The 24,201-nt window shown below is 25.5% G+C and overlaps 2 long non-coding RNA genes across 2 annotated transcripts; one reads left to right on the top strand and one right to left on the bottom strand.

Annotated features, from left to right (window-relative positions):
* The first annotated feature begins 1,013 nt into the window (after positions 1 to 1,013).
* Positions 1,014 to 3,871, top strand: LOC147806895 (uncharacterized). Its single transcript, XR_015435362.1, has 2 exons — positions 1,014 to 1,126; positions 3,092 to 3,871. It is a non-coding gene; the product is annotated as an uncharacterized LOC147806895 (long non-coding RNA).
* Positions 3,872 to 5,746: 1,875 nt separating this feature from the next.
* On the bottom strand, positions 5,747 to 23,959 carry LOC147806894 (uncharacterized). Its single transcript, XR_015435361.1, has 3 exons — positions 23,376 to 23,959; positions 15,189 to 15,288; positions 5,747 to 8,582 (listed from the first exon to the last, which is right to left on the bottom strand). It is a non-coding gene; the product is annotated as an uncharacterized LOC147806894 (long non-coding RNA).
* Between the last annotated feature and the right edge of the window lie 242 nt (positions 23,960 to 24,201).

Raw genomic sequence — 24,201 nt, 5'->3', positions numbered from 1 at the left:
AAGTACTCAACAAAAAAAATTTAACATGAAGGGATCCAAATTTTGGAATTATCTTCTGTCCAAACCATTGGAACCGTACTTCCAGAGTTCCGGCTGCCCCCAATATCTTGGGGGTCAGACATCTACATCACTAAAAAAAATTAGGTTGGTTTACTCAGAGAAAGTGCATTTTTGCGTCTGATTTCGTAAAATATTGTTACTGTAAGACTGTCTTTTTCGTGTTAAAAGGGCATTTTTATTCTATTTCTTTACTATTTGATTAAAAGCGGCCAAATACTGTCTTTGGAGATTCCTGACCTCATTTCAAATCAACTTAAATAGAGTTAAACCGTTTAAGCCTCATTATATGAATTATTTGCTTATGCTTTTCTGCTACTTTATAACCTGAATTAATAGTGCTTTGTTCTTTTAATCAAGTGGAAAACTGTATTCTTTCTTCTTAAAATAAATCAATTATAATTTAAATGGGAATAAAAAGTACATTGAATGCTTAATTTCTGGATCATTTTTATCAATATTAATGTACTTAAGTGTATACTAAATAAAAGTTAATTTAAAAAAAGGTGCTATTTTTTTTCAAAAATGCTGTAAATCAAGTTTTGTTTCTTTTTTACCTACTATTGCAGGTAACACAACTTTTTTTTTATTATAATTAATTTAAAACAGAAAGTAAGATTTGTATACTATTGAATTTGTAGTTTTTGTTGAGAAGAATATAATTACACGTATAGAATTGGCATTTTATGTTTAAATATCATATTGGTACAAAATGTAAGTCACTGATCCTAACCAATTTCAAGCATTAATTTGAAATGAATACTGTACTAAAATTTGGATATATGTCCAATTTTATCGTGCTTTTAATCGAATTTATTAACACAGAAACTGTTCGTGTAGAACAGTTTCTGTGTTAATAAATTAATTCAAATATGGTGTTTTATGTTTTTTAAAGTGCTGACCACGCTGTAGTTGGTCTTGTACCTGGAAGGTACTGGGTTCGAATCCAGCTTAATGCATAGATGTAATCTATCTGTCCTTTTAGGGTTGACGTTGATCCACCTTAATGGGACCTACAAAACAGAAATAAACAATAGTGTCTGTCACGTGCCATATGTTGCCAAAAGTGGTGGGCATTGAAATAATATTTCTGAAAAATATTAATCTTTGGAATGTCTTGCACATCAAAATCATCTTAAAGACTTAACAGTTAAAATTGAGTCAGCTACTCTAAAAAAAAAAAATCTTTCTTGTGTTGCAAATTTTATAAATTAGAATGTCTTTAAAGATTAACAGAATATTGTATTTTAAGTTTATACGATTGTATAATATTTTCATGCTCAATTGACTGAATTAAATGATAAATTTTATATTATGTCTTTTGAGCTAACAATATGTCTTTGTAAATCTGTTTTGGCTCTTTCTTTTAGTATCTTGCTTTTTTTTATGTGTCACGTTGATGCATTCTTTTATATATATGTTACGGCGAATGACCGAAAAAGGTGGGTGTTGACTTTTACTGGTGAATGTCGACAAACACCAAATACGTAAGTGAAGGATCGAATATTTCATTACATTCTTGTACATTCGGACCCTCACCGGTGTATGTCAACAATCACATAGTCGCTTTGGTGAATATCCGAAATATTTGTTATATCCAATTTTATAATAATTTATTCGCTGAGATTATTATATTTATTTGATATATTTATATTTACTCTGTATTTTAATACTTACTGACGATAGATTAGAAGAAACATCAGTGTTTGGAGTATCGGGCAAATATATACCGGGCAATGGCACTTGACTTTAAAAAAACATCAGTGTCGGGTATACCGGGCAGTGGCACTTAACCTTAATAAAACATCAGTGTAGGGTATACCGAGCAAATGTAAATGTATGGTCCGATACTCCACACACTGATGTTTCTTCTGATCTATCGTCAGTAAGTATTAAAATATCGAATAAATATAAATATATCCACGAATAAATTCATATCAAATCGAATGTAATAAATATTTCGGACATTCACCAAAGCGACTATGTGATTGTTGACATTCACCGGTGAATGTCGACATTTTCGAGACTTCGGTCATTTACCGTAACATATATCTAACGTCGTTGCCGAGAGGAAGGATAAAAACAGGTCTTAGGCAGGGAAAGAGGGTACAATATTTAATTTTTAGAGAGAGAACAATCATCAAAGTGACACAAAATCGTTGTGTTCTTCAATAAAAGTTATGTTTCCCTAAACTGTGGCTTTTCTTCAAGTCAAGTGCTAGCTTCTATTGTTCAATACTTATCAGTGTTTCAATCAAATAGGTCTACTAACGTACTATTGGACATATTTTCTAAATTTAAGAAGTTTTTAATTAAATACAGTAGCATTAAATTCTAAATTGTAATTTATTTAAACTGAAACAGTTGCAGTGAAATAGTAGTAAGCTTGTATATAAAGTGAATTAAGTACCTTGGATATATATTCTATAAAATAACAGCTTTCCCTTAACATGTATCTTCAAGAAATGATACATTTTCTTTTGATAATTTTTATTTTTACCTTTTTATTTATTTTTTAGTGGTAAGTAAGAGTACAGCATATGTAAAAAGTATAAAATAGGACCAAAATTTTTTTTTATAAAATTGGATCAGACAATTTGAAGCATGTATATTTTTTTCATTAGATCTTTCTATTTAATATATAGGTTTAACGAGTTGCTTTGCACTAATTGGTATAAAATAATTTCTATATGTTCTTTATGTCCATTATCTGATATAGCTATAGTTTAAAATTGTTCTATGCTATCCCTTCGAAAATAAATTTGATATTGAAGTACATAATGATTAAAACAATTTTCTGCTCCTAATTAAAAAAAAAAAACTATATATCTATTTTCTCATTCTTTAAACAAGTTTTTTTTATCAAGCTTAGTTCTTTGAAAGAAAATTTCATTGATATTTAAAATCGAACAATTTAAATCAAATTAATTTAGATAGCGTTTATTGATTAGTAGATGTAGTTTCAATCTGTTTATCAAATATATGCGATTATGTATATGTAAATATATGTTGTTTTATTGTTGTGTTATTCTAGGTCCTGTTTTATACTAAGACGTACTTATAGAAGCTAATGTTGGCTGGAAACTTGTAATAAATTGTCACAATTTTTTTTACTGATAAATGAATTGTAGTGGTATCATCAATGAAGAATTTTCTACCCCAGATAAAAGTTGGATAAAAATAAAAATTATTATTACAATATCTGGTTATTGTAACTAAAATTGTCCGCAATATAAAGAAATGTCTACCTTTTTAAAATGTTTGACTTATGAGCAGGATTGTTGATTTTGCAAATTCTTATGAAAAAAAGTCAGCTTTTATATACTTTATTTTTGTTTTATTAAGACATATCTCTTAAAAAATGCATAGAAGGAAAATAATTCAACAATCAAAGACTATTTTCTAATTAAGGATTAAGCTTTTACTTAAATATATCAGGATGCAATGAGAATTGTGTATTACAGTATACACTCAATATGTTGAAAACCTTGTTATGTCAAAAAAATATTTTTCTCCTTGACATTATACAACCACCAAATGCTAATTTGAATTCCTATGTTGTAGAGTTTCTTCTCAGAACATTATGTTGATTTTTTTTTACATAAAAAATCATTTCTAATTAATGCATAATTATTTTTGTCTCACTTTTAAAAATAAAATTATTGTTGTGTTTAAAATTATATGTGAATGTACATTTCTGAAGCATTGATGTTAATTCAATAGAAGGGAATATATACATTTTCTGTAATTTTTTAATCACTTTGTATTTTAGAGTAAATAAAAAAGCATTAAATACCTATCAAAATTGAAAATAATTTATGATTTTTTACTGTTTCTTAAATACTGTTGAGAAATACATAAAGCTAAAGGTTAAAGTAATTTGTTAAAAATGGTTTAGAATTACATACTCGCTCCTGTAAACATGAATAAATATTTCATAATAATTCATGTTTAAATAAACAATTTCCTTATTCAAAACCATTTTCAACAAGTGTGTGATTTAAGTTCTCCAGCAAAGTCCGTCTTCTAAAGATAGGAAAGTAATCGCTATATTTTTTAAAAATAAGTTGTTGTAGTTAACTATATTTATAATAAAGTAGTTGTAATTAAGTACAAAAATGTAGTTTTTTGCACATCTGTATATGCATATATACTATACGTATATGCATACATATTACTTGCTACGAATTTATAATTAGACTAATGTAATCTGCTTCTGTTTTGTGATTTCAATTGAAAATACAGTTTTCTAAATTTAAACCTGTTATTCTTAAAATCTGTTTTGATAAAACAAAGATTATTTTTTACATAAGTATTTAAATATTTGATGAAAAACGCTTGAAATATAAATGGAACAAAATCTATATTTTTGCATCGCTGTTTTTTTTTTTTTTTTTGCGAAGATATAACTTTTGAAGTGACAATTAATATACATAAAAAATTGGGGAGTGTGGTAATGAATTGGCCACTAATAATGTATGAAAAAGTATTTTTATTTATGTGAAATAAATTTAAATGCTACCGATAAGTGGAATTACTTGCTCTGTCGAACACATCAAATGTGAAAAATTTGCAACTTCTTTTTTTTTCTGCAAACAAAATACTACCTAAAAAATATCTGTTATTTAATGACAACTAGAAAACCTTTTGTAGACTAACTTTAAATGTGTCAATGCTTGAATTTAAATGATCTTCAGAATTCTGAATACATGTACAAAAAGTAATACGTTCGACTGAATGGACCTCATTTGCCCTGATTATGAAGATTATTTTGCTTTTGCTTGCTTTTTTTTTTCTATTTAGAATTTTTTTTTCTTGATGTATGAAACTATTAAAATGGCTGTTAAAGATTTTAGATTAAATGGCAGTTCAAAAGGCATAATTTATATTCATTTCTAAAGAAAAATGTTGCCTGATGTTAAATTCTTCAGAATATTAGTTTATTAGAAATTGATTACTTGAAATTTAATTAAAATAAGTTTTTGTTTCAGATGGACAGTGTTTTCAAGTCAAAGACAGACCAAGGATATACATTTTAACAGATGTAAAATTAATTTTGATAAATCATTATCTGTTATATTTAGTCAAAAAAAGAAGTTGATACTTACTTTTTAATAGAATTTCATGTGGCCCATTCATATTTAACAATGGCACATTCAACCTCACGTGTTGGAATTGAATGGGCTAAATTTCTATTTTTTTGTTTATCTATTATTTACAGTAAGCATTTTCTAATCCAATTTTTATAAATTTTTCAGATAACCAAATATATAAAATAAACATACAATTTTGAGCTAAAGAAATAAAATCGAAAATATTACAAAACTAACTGAAATTTGACTCATTTATGAGCACTCTTTCCTATGAGGGATTTCCTGGTTTACGAAAAACAAAAACGACCTTGCTTTGTTAAAAGTAAATTATTTAATTTGTTACATGCTTCCATCGTGAAAACCAGTACAAATATATACTAATTAGTCCTCACACTACAGGCTCCAGAAAAAGGTGTAATGCAAATGTTTTAAGATTTATAAATTCATTTTTTCAGAAATTTGGAAATTCTCTCTACATCATTTTTCTTAAAATGTATAAATAAATATTTCACATAAACTAATTTATGTGAACACTCATTAGACTTAATATGCATTGAACAAAATTAAAGACACAGTTTAAAAAAGCCCAAATAGTGTTTTGCTATTTATAGGTATTTATTTCATGAAAGATAAGAGATACATTAGGTAACATACTAAGTAAGCTGAACAAAATAAACGAATCACAAATTTTCAGCTCATTTTAAAATGAGAAAATAAATTGTGCAGCACGGAGCACAGCTTAATTCCAGAAATTATTTAAATACTTTTTTTATATGTGTACTACAGGTCAATACTCTCAATTAGACTTCGTGTTATGTCAATCATTGTCCTTGAATATTTCTGATGGTGCAAAAAAATTTATTACATGTCAAGTTTTGTTTTAGTTTTTCTCATTTTAACATGATTTTTAACATTATATATTTACAATAAATTTTAAAGCATAAAATGAAAGTAAATTAATTTTTATATCTTTAATTGAGCTATCAATGCTTTCAAGAATTAATTTTCTGGTGAAAAGCCAATCCAACATAAATTATGATACAGTTGAATAATGGTTGAAATTTAATGATACGTCATGTCATGGCATGATATTGCAGAATTACACATTTTGAAAGTTGGTTCTTGTGAAAGTTTTGAGTAATTTATATTCGTCAGTAAACATATAATACAGGGTTAAAGAATACATAGAATCACTCAAATAAAATAGGGCAAAGTATGCAAAATTCCTTATTAATTAATTTCATTTATGTAAAAGTATGGTGACTGAAGGTAAGAAATGCTAAAATAAAAAAAGAGGAATCAGGAATTATAAATAGGTTACAAAGAAAACAAATTTAAAATACATGAAACTTAAAATATGATCTCAGAAAATAAATATTTTATTGCTAGTTAAGTAGATTTGTAAAATAAAAGTAATATTTACAAAAAATAAATAATTCACATTCTCTGACATAAAATTGAATTAATTTTCTTATGGAAAATCAAACTAGAATAAACTTGATTGTGAAAGATTAGCCAAGGGTCCCAATCCTTGCTTCCGAAACACGCGTGGCAGTGCCTTTCCATGGGGAAATGTATGGAATTAGGTTGCCGGACGCTCTTTCACTGTGTTCCATTTAACTTTTGCTAAAAATAAATAAAGTCTTGTTATATAAAAAACATACTCTCTTAAAAAAAAAGGAACGAAACCACTCAATTTAAGGAAAAATTTAGAATTAAAACCTTTCACTCCATTAAAAGAAGGCGTAAAATCAAACAAATATTAAAATATTCGAGAACTTGTTTACTTGAAGAATTAAAGTTTACTAATAAAATCTTCTTAAAAAAAACAACTAAGCCACACAAAAAATTATTAAAAATGTCTGAAATAAATAAATAAAAAGCTAAATTATTAAAATTTCTCAATATCACTCATGATAACAAATTCTCTCACTATAGAATATTTTACAAAAAATTTTTAAGAAAAAAAGGATTCAAGCATCTTACATAAAAAAAATATGCTTTTTTAAAATATAAATAAATAAAAACAATATTCTCTGGGGAGAAAATTTTTCTTTAAAAAATTAAAATCAAGAGCCTTAAACGTAGGACAGGATATACTTTAATTGCTTAAACCTCACTTGCTTATTAGTAAATGGTAAACTTTAGTTACTGATATGCATGCCATGAAAAAATACATTATTGAAGAAAAATAAAAGTTTATATCTGTAAAATAATAATAACCTAGTTCCCGAACTAAGATTTATTTAAAATCAATTTAACAGAATGCGCGGATAAAAAACAGAGATTGAAGTTTGAAGAAAATATTTAATAATTAATTGAGATATATAAAAAATTAAATATATTGTGTGACAAGAAAAAGATGCTTTTGAAATAAAATAATGAAAAAATAGTTAAATAAAACCAATAAGCTAAATATAAATTTTATCGTTTGTTCTAATACTTTTAATCAATTTCAAAATTTAAATGAGTATAAATACAGAATGATAAAGCATTACTTAATATGGTAAGACAATTTATACTACTAATTGGCAATTGAAAATGAAATGTATTTGATTGAATTATAAATGACTAAGTAAATTATCACCTTACATGGAAAAAAAGACATTTTGTTGTTAATATTTTCACAATTCATAAGCTTGTTATGGTCAATAATGAAGTAATTGAAGTGATGAATAATAAAATAAATACAGATATAGTAAACGTGACTTTACGCCTAATTTTTCCAAGTCAATAAATAAAATAAAACCAGCATATAAACAGATGTAGAAAAATGATTAGTTTAAAATTAATGATAATTCACAGCATAAATTAGTCAACTCCTCATGGCAGCGAAGGAATTTTGTAAGAGTCTCCCACAAATTTAATGGATGAGTAACTTCTATCGCTGCTAAGTTCTTAATGCTTTTCTTAAAAATCAGAAGAGGGTTCTACTCTAGCACGCTAGTCATTGAAAATTCTAAAGCAGTTCTTTTCCAGCAATCTTCTCACTCTTTTCTCTAAGTTTTATTTAATACTCCAATTTTTATGCCTATATATATATATTTTTCTTAGTTTATTTTAACTACATTAAAGGCTATGCCCCCTTCTATTCATTGCTCACCAATCCTTAGAGTTTCACAATTTAATTTCTACAAAAAAATTAGAAATTTAAACAAAGACAGGTTTAAATAAAACATGAGAAAATAAATTTTCATAAATATGACGAATGGCCAAGAGTGAAACTGTATGAAAGGTCAAAGCAACCTCCCATCCTGCAGTAGCAAAACATGAGAATTTTTCTTTAGCATTTTCAAATTTTCTTTGACCATAGTCGAACCAAAAATGGGATAATACACCTTCCAATTACACATATCATTTTCTTCCAGGATCTCGTTTTGCAGTCATATCTTGGAGAATGTGACATTACAGTTTAAAAGAAATCAACAACAGCTGAAATTAAAATATATTTAAGAATTAGCAATAGAATTCACCAAACATTTAAAATAATTTATTAAAAATATTATTATCAAAGCTACATTGTTTTTAATATTACAAGTAGCTACACATGCTTTAGTAAATAATAAAAATAATTGATAGCAAATAATAGTTATGAATAACACAAAAGAACTTCATAAAGCATATAAAAGCAAATGCGTTTTGTCTGTAAAAGGGATTGTTTTAAATAATAATCACACAAGTAAAATTCATTTCAACACGATTTAAGCAATATTTTAAATAAGCAGTCTAGGATAACAAACTTGATCTTCCATCCCTGAGTGCGGATGAGGGTAAACTTTGAAATCATAATTATGAACTCCCATTTTTCTTTATTTCATGATTCTCAAAAAAAATTTACTCTTCTGTTTTTGTTTTACCCTTATCTATAGGTTTATTTATTTTGCATTATAGATGACGTTGTAGAGGAGAAATTTATATACATTATAGGTACCAACTGCTTAAAATGAATTGTTGAGTTAATTGAACAAGAAGGATATCCATATTTAAAATTTGCTATTCAATTTGATAGTAAGTTGGAAATATTAGACACCGAACCTTTTCAACAATTAAGTTTTATCAATACATAAAAATCAAACGACTTTTTCAGCTATTCAAAAACGAAATCGGTTTAAAATTTTTAGTGAATATAGTTGACTCTCATTTTTTTAAAGCACCCAAATTTTTTTTGATTCTTAAACAACTGAACTTTTTTGTGACATAAAGAACATTATTTTAAATGAAAATTACATGCAGTTACATAAACACAACACAAAAAGGAATAACAGGAAAAATGTAAATTTAAAGCTCAATTAGCAAACTCTAAAGTTTCTTGTTCTTCAGGAGGTGCCGCTGCTGTTGTTTTGCAGCTTCAATTTCTACACAAAGTCAAATATAGCACAAAGAGTAAAGGAACAAAAGAAAAGAAGAAAGAAAGAGTTGCGCCAACACAAATTATAAAGAAAATATACATGTAGACCAGAATTGACTGAAGGTTGAAAATTTATATTTAGGACATAGTTTAAAAATTAGCAAGTTGTTTAAAGTAAAAATTATCCCTTAAAAGAAAGATAAAAAGCACTATAAGATTATATTAAGTGATGAACTTAAATTTTTTGGATGAATCCTATACTTTTCAAAACATTTTATATTATACTTATTTTATAGTTTTTTCAGCAAATTAGCAATCTTCAAATCCCCATAGTGTAGGACATGACATAAACTGCTTGGTTTCAAATGCAAAAACCACCAAGCAATGACAATTCTATTTTGAGAAAGAGAGATAGGCCGAAAGGAATACTTTCTCAAGTTTTAAAGCATGTTGTCACACTTCTTTATTCTTTCCTTTCATTTTGGTTTAAATAAATTTCTGAATTCTGCAAATTTAATTTTATTCCAACTAGAATAGAAACATCTGTATTCTTCACAATTATATCCTAATTTTGCTATAACAAGAAAAAAGGATATTTTTGAAAAAAGCAAACAGAATGAATAAAGCAAAGATGAATTAGATTGACAAACTTTTTATGTATTATTCCTTTATTTTTAAATGCGAAAAGTTATTAATTTCAAGGGAAAGTTTTTTTTTTATATATATAATTTATAAAAAAATACATTTAAAGTAAAAAAGGTTTATTTAATTTTAAAAAAGTTTTCTTTGAAAATTATCACAGGCTTAATTAGCTTCAAAAATTAGAATGATTGTTAAATATATAAGTCAGCAATATTTTTTTTAAAAAAAATTTGCATATTTTTGCTTTAAGAAAAATACTTGTGAAGCATTTTACCAAATCTCAGTATTTTTCACCAAAAACACATTAAATAAAATAAAGAAATTTCAGCAACAGCACTGAAAAAAAAATCCTATCTTTATGAAATCAAAGTAGACCTGATACATGCATAAACACATTTTTGGCTTTTTGATAAGAAAATATACAGTAAACACACTAATATTTCTAAATTTAAACTGTCAAAACTCACTTTTTAAAAATAAAATATTTCAATGGAAAGAACTATTCATTACTATTGCATGTCCTGGTGCATAAGTAAACTTTTCAAATTCCAAAAATTTTACAAAAATCAGGGGGGTTCGACTTATACATTGGTATAGTTCATTCAACAGGAGTTGACACTTGGCTCCGCCTCCATCACGTGGTTTTCCAACGATACTATTTTGCTATTTTTTGGGAAAAGGATGTTAACAAACCTGAAGAAGGTTGCTATTTGGTAATCGTATGAGAAAAATATTTATTTCGCAATCTTTATGTGTATTTTTTTTAACATTAAATATTTCATAAATTTGACAGGGTGGCCACTCAAAACAGAGTTCAAATTTCCCTGACTTTTCCAGGTTTTCCAGGTAAAAATCTTAAAATTTCCAGGTTTGTGTTTTTTTCCTTTTTTCTTATAAAGTGTAGGCTGTATACAAGAAGAGTGTCTGCATTAAAAAATATCTTATTCAAAATGTCATTTTTAAAACATATCTTGATAAAAAAAAATTTTTTTACAAGATATTTTTTTATTATTTTTTAATGTTCTGGTACAACATTAATTTCTAAAAAATTAAGACGTGGAGAAAATAATATGTTTAGCTTGCAGAATATATTGTTTTTATTGAATAATTTTAATTGTTTTTATTGAATTTAATGTGTTACTTTAAGTAGTATTTGCTCAAAGTGTACCTACAAAATCACAAAATCAGAATAACCAATAAAACCTTGTATAAGTATTGTTTAATATATTTTCATTAAGGAAAAGAAAACCGTTTCAGGTGATTATATATTAATAATTTTTAATAATTACAGTGGCTCCCAAAAGTGCACACTCACTTATAACTTATATTGAAATAGGAAATAAAAATTCAATAATTAAAATGAATATTTCACAATGGGTATTTGATAATAAGATGTATAATCTATTCTTAGCAAAACTGCACGGAATATTTTAAAAACAAAGCAAACGTTAATTTTTTTATCAAATAGTAACAAAAATGTTACCCCACGAAAGTCATCGTACATTTAAATGTTTTGGATCTCAGAATTAAAATTATCGTCAATTGCTTTTTTTATTTAATTATTTTTCATTTCTTTATCAGCAATTTAGTATCAAACCTATAATAGCAAAATTATATTTTAATTTTTGCTTGCTAACTCCGTAATATTTTATTTTATCATTTAAAAATGACTTGTGGTCGTAATAGAATAGACCAAATTTGATTATTTGTCTTCATAAGAGGTAAATCAGTAATGAATATGTTAAATTAGTTTACTGTATTCAATTGAACTGCGCAATATGTGATAAAATGCTTAAAAGAAGGACTTCATATCAGAGATTAAAATCATAAATTTTGTGGAAAAAATTCATAAATTTGCAATTGAGTGTTGTAAAAGTTTCTGTAAAAATTTTTAAAAAATATTCTGCACGAATTTCACCAGACAAAAAAAAAACAAACTAGTTACACGTATTTTCAACCTTTAAAAGCTATTGTAGATGTTAAAAGAAACTCCACTAAATGTTAATTTAACGAAAAATTAGATTTACTAATAGACTGAGTTTTTACTTTAAAAGTGTATGATGACTTTTGTGGGATAAAGTTTTTGTCACTTTTTGATGATTGATTCCTTAAAAATAAACTTTTCCTTTGTTTTCAAAATATTTCATATTGTCATTTAAAATGTTTCAGTTTTGTTAAGATTAGAACACATTTTTTATCATTAAATATATATTCTGAAACATTTATTTTAATTAATGGATAGTTTTATTTCATTGAAAGTCATCATAAGTGTATCAACACTTTTGTGAATCACTGTAATTACATTTCAATATAAAGCTTTAGTGTATACTGTATTTCATCTTACCAGTGCTTTTTATAAAATTCACTGATCATATTTTCCTTAAACCAATATCTCAAGTCAAATTTTTAAATAATGGCATTTTAAAATAACATTTTTATTTTAAGGGATTCAGTATAAAAAAATAAATGTCAGAATGGTAAAATTGTCTAATTTTCAGTTCTATACTCTATAGAAGAAAAAAAATAGAAAAAATTCCTTTAAATTTATACTTTTTTGATTTTATTTTCTTATTTGAAATTAAAACATTTAAAGAATTCCAATCTAAACACACAGTTTTTTAGTTTAGCATAGTTAATTGTTTTTTGTTCCGTCTAAAAAATGTGGGTATAATGGATGAAACAATTTAAATTAAGAAAATTAGCAAATAACTTAAATTAGTGAAATTAAAAAAAATATATAAGAAAAAATTTCCAGCTTTTCTTTAAAATTTCCAGGTTTTCCAGGTTTTTATCCATATTTCCGTGATTTTTCTAGGTTTTTTCCAGTATAAAAAAAATTCCCTGATAATTCCAGGTTTTTCAAGGTTTTCCAGGTGGGTGGCCACCCTGATTTGATATTTCTCTCTTTTGAGTGAAAAGATAGTCACTTTTGAGACATTTTGCTGGGAAAGCAGCAGTTTTTAAATTTAAAATATATATTCAATTAGCCAGAGTAATGAAAGGTATAATAGCGGATGATAAAGAGAAGTAAGTAAGTGAAAAAGAATTTACTGTTTGCGTTTGGCGCGCATTAAGGGTTGTCTCCTTTTTAACAACAAAAATGTTTCTCCTATCCTGCGCTAAAATTAACTCTGCGCCCGAGTAGGTGGAGCCAAGTGCCAACTCTTGGTGAACCAATTATAGTAAAGTTGGGCATTCGTTGAATGTGAAATATTCATGCATTATAAACTATAAGATATGTATGAATAACTCAGTATCAATTTACTCCTTTCAAAAACTATTTTTACTATGTTATGTATAATTAATTCTGAATTATCTCTCATATTTTCTTTACATATATTGGTTTTTTTAAAAACAATTCCTTAAAATACGTTCTGAAAAATTAAGATTAAGAAAAGTTATATATTTCAAAAAATATAACACAATGGAAACTTTTAAGACAGACCATAAAGCTACAAATTTAAAGATTTCAGATCACCTGTCAGATTCAGTACAATTAACAGTGTCTTTATTCGGATCTCACATTTAAAACTTCATCTGCTGAGTCTTACAGAAAATAATTTTAATCCTCATTCAAAAAATTTGTATTTCCACACTTTTAAAAAGACTTCACAATAACAATTGAATTTATATTTTGGAGATGGTCTCAAACATCATCTTTACTTAAGGGTAAACGTATCATATTCAGAGAGATTTAACAATTTTATTTATTTATATTCTAATTTTAGAAATTTTCCTATTTGGTTTACATAGTGGTTGACTTATACACCTGACCATACCAGAAACTTGATATGTTGTAATCAAAATTGGGTTGACTTTAATCACAGGATATACAATAATTCATCTATTTAAGATTATTCATAATAAACAGTAGAGTAAACTGAATTTTAAAAAAAAAAACAAAAAACAATAGAAGTCATAATATTTATATCCAGTAAACCTGTTTTAAAAGAAGGAATAGAAAACAGACAATATAATTTTAATTTAAAACACTTACAAAAATTTTTTGTTTACACAGGGTATTTGCGACATTTTAGATTTTCAATTCATGGCTTTCCATGACAAATTCCAAGAATTTTTCATGACTTAAGAAAATTACTATTTTCTCCGAAAAAAAAAATCAATAAATTAAAAAAAGCATTACAATAACATTAATTGAAATGATAGATAAAACCCAAACTGTTATACTTTGCATCTTCATAATTATAGATTTTAAATTTAAAAAAACAGTAATGAAAGAGTTAAAGCAATATAATAGCTGAAAAATACAGAAATGCAAATAATTTTTTTCTTTTTTTCTGCAGAATTATATTCTATAGATACCTTTATTGTTTAGTCGAAATGAAATAAATACTTCTGATTTTTCTGTTCTCATTTCAGAATAAAAACAATTTGCCAATGACAGGCTTGCTTCAACTGGAATTTTAAATTGATAAAATAAAAAATTCTGAAATCACAGAAGTTTAAAAGATAATTCGCTCTATAAATGATGTTTTTTCTTTCATTTTTTGAAAGATTATTTAAGATTAATTTTTTAATTAACTTTAAGTAAGCAAAATAATATTAAAAAACTCCTAAAAATTAAATAGTAATATCCTGAAATGATGAATATTTATCAACTAAAATTAAAAAATGAAAAAGAAAAAAGGCAGTTTATTTCAAATCGCATTGAAAGAAAAATTAAAGGAACATTAAAATGAATATTAGAGGCATGAATTAAAGCCTTAGCATTTAATTACACACACTAAACTACAAAATAAATAGATTTAAACAACATTTTAAAATTTTTTTAAAAAAAAGTTGAGTTAAGAGTAGAGCTTCAAAAATTGGCCATACTGCATCAAATGTAAACAATATGATCTGCTTCAGATAAACTTATAAAAGTTTGCTATTAACTAAGTCCAGGGCGAAGAAAAAAAAGGGAACTCGGGTACATTAGAGACAACCTCTAAGAGGATAACCAAAACTTATGAGAACAAATTTGCGAGTGGATTTTAAATAATAAGTTAATTTAGGGTTAATTATAAAGAAAAGAGTAATATATTTACCTAAAATGAGTAATTCGGTTTTCAAGAAGTATTCGTAATTGTACCTCAATATTGGCAAAAATATCACTTTACAACAGTCACAGTTCCAATACCATCTGGCCTTAGGTAGAAAATAATTTTTACTTTTTTAGTATATTATTTTCATAAAACACATATAATATTACAATAAAATTAGTATACTAAATTATTTATAATATACATAAACTTGTTCTTAGCATTGATGCAATCTTTATAATAAGCTATGAAGTTTATTTAAAAATGTTTTTAACTTCCACTTTACATATTAACTTTACATTTCAATCAAAAAAGAAAGAAAAGAGGAAAAGAGAAAAAAAAAGAAAGGTAAGTAAGAAAATAAAAAAAATAAGCGAAGAATAAAATATTAAGCATATTTTATCGATTTTCTTTTTCTCCTATCTTTTAGCATAAAGAGGCGGCGATATAATTCGTCACTTATACAGGCCCGAAAACTAAAAGTGTCATTTGGCCTTCTACTATTAATTGGTTACAAGACCTTCATTGCATGCCATTATTAATTTTAAGTAACAATGAATAGATTTATTAATAATGAGAAAGTGTAGAGTTGGTATAAAAATTTTTTTATTAACTCGAAAATTTGAAAAAAGATAGAAGAATAAAATCCAAAAATATTTAGCATATTACGATTTAAAAAATGCACTTTCATTGTTCTTTAAAATTTGCAGAACTTTTACATAAAACATTAAAAAGTTAGCATTTTATTAATTTACTATAACCTAAATATGAAGTCTGGAATTGCTTATTAAATAGTTTTAAAAAGTAATTCGATTTGAAATAAATATTTTAAAATTTTTAAATAAATATTTATAAGAATTTTTTATTCTAAAAAGCATTTCTCGAAGTATAATATTTAAATCCGTTTATATTCTTTGTTTTGAAGTAAATATTTTTGATGAAATTTAATACTATTTCCCTTAAAAATAAAATTATTACAACTTATAACTAGAACAATTCTTAAATTTATTGAAAAATGTTTTTATTTTAATTGCTTATTATAAAATGTTTAATATGTTGTATTAAGCACATATTTTAAAATAAAGACTTTTCTTTTATTAGATAAAAGATATATTTATTTTTAATGTTACATGATTCCTAAAAATTTATTATTTTAATATTAGATGGTAAAAACAAGTAGTTAAAAAAATTTCATATAATAGCAGGAAAAAGATAAAGGTACGTTCTTGTTTGTATTACGGCATTTTAGGAAGAAGCCTGAAATGAGCTACTATAACTACTTATAACTATATACATATATATATAATTACCTTTCTTTAAGCCTTCTTTAAAAGTAAAATTAATACGCAATTCAGAAATGATGAAGACATTCAGAAATAATGAATATATTTATAGATAAGAAGAAAAAGTACTTTAAATTGCTGAAATCCTCCTTTTAATCATACATTTTTTTAGTTCAAAGTAACGATTTTTTATGAAATATACTTTTTTATTTTATTAATTTGCTAACTTTAATTACAATTTAAGTATTATGTTATAATAAATGTTAAAATAGGACATTTTTAATTTATATAAATTGTTTTAATCTATTTAAATGTTCAATATTTAATGTTCATTTTAACTTAAAATCTCAGTTAAATTACTTACTTTTTAAAAACGGGATTCAAAAAGGGTTTTAAGAGTTTTGCATAAATAAAATATGTTTAAATTTTTTGAATTTTTAGAACAAAACTCTAGTATAATAAACTCAATAATATATTTTTCAAAAAATTTTGGGATAATATTTGAAAATAGTAATTGCTAAAGAAATTCTGTTTTTAAAAATTGATTTCTCTCAATATTTGGAATTTTTATTAATTGAATTTCAAAATATTAGACAATTTACAATAAAACGATTTACTGATAAAATTATTACTGATAAAATGATTTTATTTTAAATTTTAATACAGAATATAAATGAAAATCAAAATTATACTTTAAAAATGCTCAACATATTTATTTTTCATTTACATAGCAAAAATATTTTTTCATGTAGCATCATATTTATATTTAAAATAGTTTTAAAAAAAACTTAAATAAAATCTTTCAAATGTCATATAGAGAGAGGGAGCTGTTTATTATTTTATTATATTAATCAAAATTATACTTTTAAAATGCTCAACATATTTCTTTTTCATTTACATAGCAAGAATATTTTTCCATATAGCATCATATTTATATTTGAAATAATAATAAAAAAAAATCTTTTAAATGCCATATAAAGAGGGTGCTGTTTATTATTTTAGACGTGTTTTAAAAACCTTCTGATAGATGGCAGGGAAATTATTTTTCTAGCTTTCACATCATATACCTCCTCAGCAAAGGGAGAAAGAGGGCTTTATTTTCTTCAGAATTCGAAAAGATTAGAACAGTCAGTTTCATATCAAATCGCTAAAAATCAAGATAAGAACAACAGTATCAAAGATTATTTTCTTTAAAATATTATGGCAAAACAACAGCATAAAAGAAAATGGAAATCCCTTTCCATAAAATAGCATGGCTAACTGATGGTTAATAAAATTAATTTCTGCTAACTAAAGCTCTTTTCAGTCACAGATGACTTAATACTGTCAATAATACTCTAAATAAAACCTATTTTATACTTAATATGTTATTTTTTAAAATTTAATGTTATTTTTATAAAATTAAATTTGAAAAAAAAAATTTCGTGCCATCATTTTTTTAAAGTATTCTTATTCTTTGTGAGTGGAAAGTTTATTTAATTTTTTCCTATGAAGGGGAAAAATACTAATTGAGCTCTAAAATCAAAAATTCGTTCTTTTTTTAATTGAAACTATAGAATTATGTAAAGGAACATTATGTTTTATGGAGACAGCTAATCCATGTTATCCACTACGGCAAATCTTACATTAACAAATTAAAATGTTATAGAACAAATAAATAAAGTTTTATTTTAATTAATTATAAACTCTTTCTTCATTAAAAAAAATTAATAAAGAAAGTTGATTTTTAATACTTTAAACTTTTATGAATAAAGCCTTTTTATAAGTAACCCTTTCTAGTTCAAACGAAAATTACTTTTAAAATGAATGTTGTTTTTCTTATGGTACTTGATATTTATCTGGTAAGAGATTGAGTGTTACATATGAAAGCATCAAAAAATGAGCTGCGAGTTAAGTAAATTTTTCCATGATCTTGGGATAAATAGAGTAATTTGAGTAAATCTATTTTCTTTTTTATAATATTCTGTATTGTATTATACCATTCCTTTTAAATAGAATTTCTTTAAAAAAAAGAACTCTATAATTCAAAAAGAAGTCTATGACTAAAATAAAAAAAAGTAAAATAGTTTGAAAATCAATTACTTAATTTATGGTGAGCTTCTTAAACATTCCAGAGGAAATATATAATAATTGTACCAAGTATAATCATATTTTTTTTACTATCCCCAAGTTGTATTGAAAATACTGTTATATAAAACTGTTATGTGTTATATGAAAGTACTGCTTCCCTCATGATGTTCTGATGATTTTTTTGCCTGCTCTTCTCTTTTTTCTTTTTCGAATTTACAGTAAAATTTTCACTAACATTTCCTTGACTTATCACTATTTTAAGAAATATTCTCTTTTACGAAAAACTTATTCCCTATTCTTGAAATAGTAAATTTTTTCCCTATGAGTTTTTAATAAACATTTCAATCATTACTATAAAAATAATCTTAAAAAACTTATGAGAGAACGTTGTCTTACAATATTTTCCTTTTATTGATTAATAAAAAAGGTTTGACAGAAGATGCAAAGCAAATATTTTGCATGTAATGATTTACATATGGAAAAAAATTATTTATGAGTATAACGTTATAAATTGAAGATAAATGCAAGATAAGTTAACTACGAATTTGTAATTGTTAAGAAATGCGATATTATATATTACAAATTTAAATCCCTTCCGAAAGAAAATTCTGTCTACGGCTTGATATATAATATTTTAAAATGTATGAACGAATCATGAAAGCACAAAATTATTGGCAAAAGATCCGATACTTCTTATCTTGCTGTTGAAAATTTCTTAAATTATATATTTTTTGCAATAAAACACAAGTTTCAAGTGAGAAAAAATCCAAAAAGCATGCTTCTCTAAGACAAGGTGTGGGGTTTTGTAGGGTTGATTTGCTTTTGATTCTCTAGAATCTCGCAAAAAAACATTTACACGGGTGTCTGTAAACTGATCGGTGTGGCTTTTGACCAGAGAATGAGAGGAGGTCTTCGTAGGGACCCCCTCCCCCCGGGCTTGACCTTCAAACCTTAAGCTTTCGCTATCCATATCAAGCAGAGAAGAAATTTATAACTCATGTGTTGCAATAGCATAAAATGCATCATTCGGAAAATATTTAATATAAAAATAAGCAACTTCATTTACCAATTAAAGAGCAAAATAGTTTTTTTTAAACTAGAATTATTTCATTTTAAAAAGTTTTATTTTAAATTCAAATTTTTTAATATCAAATTAGACTAAAATAAACATTAAAATTTTCTCCCTTTCAATTTTGATTTATAGTAAAATTTATCATATAATTTAATTCAAGACTTACATAGCACTCTAATTAAAGCGGAAAATAGTACAAGAGTCATAGCATAGTTTAAAAAAAGTTATAAATTTTTTCTGCTACTAAATCAATTTAATATTCATATCAAAAGACGTATAAAAAAATTACTCCTTTCCCAGTAACTATTGAATAATGAAAGAAACATAACTTGCAGTGGCAACACAAAATAATAAACACACATCTAATCATTTTCAATGCTGATTTGGAAAAAATGTTTCCTATACATGCAGATTTCTTGCAACAAATTTTTGGGGGGAGTTAACAACTATAAGTATGTGTAAAATGGTTTAAATCTCTGGAGTTAGTTGAAGAACCCTGTTTGAAATATAAAAAGAACGTTAAGAGTACCGAAATTTTGAAATATAAAAAGAACGTTAAGAGTACCGAAATTTCGACTTTTATCGAGTTGAAATATTAGTATAGTTTCCAATTTATAGTTGAAGATACAGAATCTAAATATTTCAGAAAAGGCATAATTGTTTAGATGAAATAAAATTATTTTGTAATTAGGACTTATTAGGGGAGATCTTTAAATCATGAACAGGTGAAAAATAAAGCGGTATTTCTTGCTGCCTATAAATGACAATTTTCATGCTACAAAAGAAATTCATTTTCATACCTCCCTTTTAATTAGTGGAACTCTTTTAAAATTAGTCAAGTAGAATTCCGACAATAATAATTAATGCTAATAATAACTTTTTCAAAAACACGCCTTAGTAGATAAATTACTTATCATGCACATATTTCACTAATAAAATTATTTTTAGATTGTGACATGATTTATGCCTTGACTGCAGCAAAAGATTTGCCTACAGTTCATCAGCCTCCACAGTCGGACTTTTGGAATGATTCTAAATGTGCATCATACACTCACAAATAATTGTTTTTCGTCACAGATTATTTGTAAGCATCCTTTTGTTTTTCTACTGGGAGGCTCCGTTACCTGTTCGTTTCACTCATCAGCCCCAGTAGTTGCTTGTCATTCATGATTGTAGATTAAAAGAGGAGAACTGTTTATGTTCCCCTTTCTTTTATAAAATTACTGCCATTAGTTGTATTTTGAAGATTACTTAGTTTAGCAAATAAAAACAAGGAAAAAATCGGTTCTCGCAGAGAGTTATTACACAATAAAAATGCAGTTTCTGCCCATGCACAAATTTTTTTCTTCTCAAAACCAGAAGCAGTGGACATAAACCGTTCCTTCCCCTTGTTCTTAAAAGTTGATTAAAAATCATTTTGTTTGTAAAATATATAAGTATTATAATTTTCGCGTAAGCATATTTTATTTTAAGAATCCTAACAAAAATTAGATGATAGCTGATTTGAAAATAATCAAACGTACTTGAATAAATAATTAAATTAAGAACAAAATGTGTGAGACAATAGCAATTAAAACAAGAAATAATTTTTCTTGCTAATAATATATAATGATGATCTTATATGATATACCGGATCATATTCAAAACTGCTTTTATCCCTCTTTCTTCCTAATATTTTTTATTTTTTAAAACGTCTATATAAATGTTTAGATTTATATTTGGCAATATTTATAAATTTTTTTTTCTTTTTTAGTAAATTTTTATGTCAAGGGAAGTTTGAAGTTATGAAAATCACGTAAAAGATAAATTTTTCTACATTCCAATGGAAAAATATTTATTATATAGGGAAAAAATCTTTAAGTGAAAAAAAACTAAAAAAAACTCTGTATTAAACTTGGTCTTTTCAGCATGCCAAATTTCAACTTAGTTGCATTCCTGCAGAGTAACTTTGGTCTATTTTCCCATCAAGTTTAGAAGTTACAAATTCTCAAATTAACTATCGAATGCTAATTTTTTTTCTTCCATTGTAATCCTTGTATAGTTTTCCACACACCTTAGTAATTTAAAGTTCTAAGTGAGCAGAAATGCAAAATGAATAGCAAACGTTAAACTCTCAAAACAATCCCTTTCAAGTTTCTGATATAGAAAAAAATTTATTTGATATAGAGAAAAAGCAAGTATCAAGTTCGGTGAGCATGGCAGTTTTTTTTTTTCTTTTTCCAAGTTCATATGAAAGGAAATTTTTAGGATTGGTCAGAGAGCAACTTAATCGATTAGATCAACTTCAACACTATAGTCTCAAGTAAAAATCTGTAAGAGTCAAAATAAAAAAATAAAAAATCAGGTTAATATAAGCATTAATAAAAAAGCAACACACAAAGATCAAATCAGGCTATAATTTTTGATCTTCTTATACTTGTAGTTGATTGTTTCCCAAGATGAATTTCTTTCTTTTTCTTTTCATCAGGGAGTGATTTTAATATTTTTACATGAAATTACCTTAAAGTGTTTTTATATTCCTGTATGGTTAATTTATACATAATTACTGTCCCTTGTCTTAGCATTATTTCTTATATGAATATGAATACCGAAGAAGGAAAAGAATTTAGTGACTTCATAGGAAACATATTTAGGTTAACTCTTAAACAATTACTGTAAAACAAATAACATTGTTATTGCTGAGAATGTTTGCAAGCTTTAATGATGCATTTTTATTGGAGTTTTCATTGACAAGTCTGGTAAATCATAGATTGTTCAAAAAACTTGAATGAAAATATTATTTCAAATTATTTATATAAAAACAGATACAAATTTTACCCACTGCCTCCTTGTTGCCCTGACTGGTCAACGATAAAATTATAATAATTTAAATATTTTTAGGAATGAATGCTATAAAATTAGTAATTTGTAGTTTAAACACTTTTGTATGTGGTAAGAACTAGAACTCTTTTTCTGCACATCTAAAAATGTTAAGTTTTTTATGTATCAATATGAATTAATCAGTATGTATTATTATAATGTAATGTCAAAATGAGAATCATAAGGATCAATGCAATTTTAGGAATAAAAAAAATTTGTATGTATATTAGTGTATCCGTCATGATATTTAAATATTGATTACTAGAAGAAGTACAAACGTTTGTTTTAGAATAAGAATTAGAATTTTTTTTTAATAGGGATGAGCTGTTGATGGGGTGCAGCTGTAGATCCCCTTTCTGTAGGGTAAAAAGGAAAATTAATGATGTCCGGCTATGCGTTTTTCATCCCTCCCTGTTGGTGGTTATTCTTGAGAAGCCTTGGGCTTTATCGGCACTTTGGTTCATTTTCTTATACTTTACTTTGCATGAAGCTCCCCTAAACATCCATTTCATTTTTTACTTCTTTGCTAATGATGCTGGTCATTATTATTATTCAACATTTTAATGAAATTACTTTTTTTAAATTGTTTGAGATTAGATATCCGTTAAACTACTTATTTTCCTTAAAAAAAGTAAATAGATGAAAAAATAAAAACTCTAACAACACAAAACTCTCATATTTTGTAGTTTACTCATAAAACAGTTTTAAAGTAAGTAATACAGAGTAAAAATCTTTTACAGCTCAAAATGCAATTTAAAAAAATATCAAACAAAAGTGTTTCTACCTGATATGGAAAATTACAGAAGTAAATAAAAAAAAATAAGTACATTAATAAACTCTAAATTTAAAAAATAAATAAATTTAGATTTACTATTAAGATCTTATTTTTGATAAGTAAGACAACTTTACTTGATGAGGAGGACTTCAAAATGGAAAGAGCTTCACTTTTATGCTTTATGTAAACCATTTATAGGTAGTATGTACTGTTCAAATTAGTACCTTTCTAGCTTATTATTTTCTGCGGTTAAAAAAAGGACATAATGATCAAGGCCACACAACATTATTTTCGGCTCTTTTCTTTATCTTTCAGCTCTTTATCTAAACAGTCGAAAGTTTGTAAATTATTTAAATCATGGCGAACAACTATTTGAGTCCTTCACAACTATTGAGATAATAGTATGTTTAGTACGCCATGATACAAATTAATCAAGTTTCTTCAAATGCTTCAAATATAAACAGATATATTTGTGTGCAGGTAAAAAAAAAGACATTCAAAAACAAAAAATTTGATTCTTTGAACCCTCAGAAATTTGAGTAATTTATCTAATAAATTTGTAATAAGCTTCGTGTTCATGCATCACTGCGATATTTCTTGAACCTTGATCTTGATTTTTTACAACGTAAGCACATTATATTTCTTAAACAAATACGTAAACAGATGTTTAACTGTTATAAAACTCTGAAGAAGCATCATAGTACTTTTTTTCTCATTATAGTAATAATTTTTAAGTAGGATTATTTTAAAATTTCTTGTTAGAATTTTTTTTACTAAGTAAAGAAATTTTTAATAATTTTTTTTCAGGCAGAAGTTAGAAACTGTTAATAAAATTATTAAAAAAAGGAAGAAAATTAATGGTAATAAAAATGTTAAGTCTTCTTATTTCGCAACTTCAAAAATTAGTATAATTTAAATATTCCATCTAGACATAAATGCGTAAAATGTTGGATCTTTTAT

Source organism: Parasteatoda tepidariorum, chromosome 7 (assembly GCF_982258835.1).
Source record: "Parasteatoda tepidariorum strain Cologne lab strain chromosome 7, Ptep-v5.0, whole genome shotgun sequence".
Taxonomy (NCBI): domain Eukaryota; kingdom Metazoa; phylum Arthropoda; class Arachnida; order Araneae; family Theridiidae; genus Parasteatoda; species Parasteatoda tepidariorum.
This window is presented reverse-complemented; position numbering and strand designations above follow the sequence as displayed.